The sequence below is a fragment of the Pteropus vampyrus genome, unplaced genomic scaffold, assembly GCF_000151845.1.
Source record: "Pteropus vampyrus isolate Shadow unplaced genomic scaffold, Pvam_2.0 Scaffold5, whole genome shotgun sequence".
Lineage (NCBI taxonomy): Eukaryota > Metazoa > Chordata > Mammalia > Chiroptera > Pteropodidae > Pteropus > Pteropus vampyrus.
Window position 1 is genome coordinate 15,382,254 of NW_011888786.1, and position 1,300 is coordinate 15,383,553.

Consider the following 1,300-nt stretch of genomic DNA (forward strand, 5'->3'; position numbering starts at 1 on the left):
AGAAATCTTGATGGTTTCTTCTGTACCATCTCAATTAATGAATATTTCATCCTATTTAATCAGACCAAAAATTCAGTCTGCCTTTACTTTCTTTTACTCACATCCTATTTTCAGGCCATCAAATTATATCCAAAATCCTGCCACTTCATAACCTCTTCTGCTTTTTTTAATGCTACCACCCTGGCTAAGTCTTTTTAACTAGTCAATGTGCTTCTATTTTCATTCTTCTACAAACCGTTTGCAATACAACATCCATTGTGACCCTTCAGAGACATAACATAGATCAAACCATTCCTCACCTCAAAATCCCCCAACATCTCCCATTTCATTCAGAATCAAAGCCAAGAACATTACAGTGGTTCACAGTATTGGACCACAATCGGACCCTCAGTTTCCTGATTTCATCTCTTACTACTCCGTCTCTTAATCACTCTTTCACCTATATCACCTCCTCACTGTGCCTCAACTATTCCAGGTATGGCTCAGCTACAAAACCTTTGCATTGGATGCCCCTTTTACCTGGACAGGACTTTTCCCACAGATAGCCACATACCTAGCACCTTTCCCTCTTTTAAGTCTTTGCATAAATGTCATCTTCTCAAAGAAGCCCTGCCTTAAACATTCTCTTTAAAATTGTGACCTGTCCCCATCCTTCATAGATTGGTGTATATGATTCAATTTATCCAGCTCTTTTTCTTTTTCCCCTTCAGTGACACTTATGACCTTCTAGTTTGCAATGCAATTTATTGTTTATTATGCTGTTTATGAAAGCTCTGCAGGGCAAGATTTTTTTTTTTTTGGTAATAGTTTTGTTCAATGATGCATTTCAAGTGCTCAGAACAGTGATTATAACATAGTAGACATCCAATAGTATCTAAGTGAATGAAAGAATGATAATCCAGCATCTGTGCCTTGACTGCTTGCCAAACAACAGGGTTTTTTAAAATGACTTTTGATAGCAGAGGGCAAACCAGATCATCAGAAGGTTCACAAACTGCAGTGAGACATTTTATAATATATCTTGTTAGACTGAGGTACGAACTAATGCTTGCACTACAGTATTTCAATGAAGGCTGGCTGTATTCTTATGTTATAAGGTAACATTACCTTATGTTCTAAGGTAACATTACCATGTTACCTTATAACAATATGTTTTTTCTTTAATATTTCTCAACAATTTACAAGTTTTTTACACTAGTAAACTTAGGAACAGTGGGCAAAATATTAAAATATGACAATAGATCCTAGAATTTAGATAATAATAGAATCACTTGAAAAAAAATAAAGTGTTGGAGTTAAA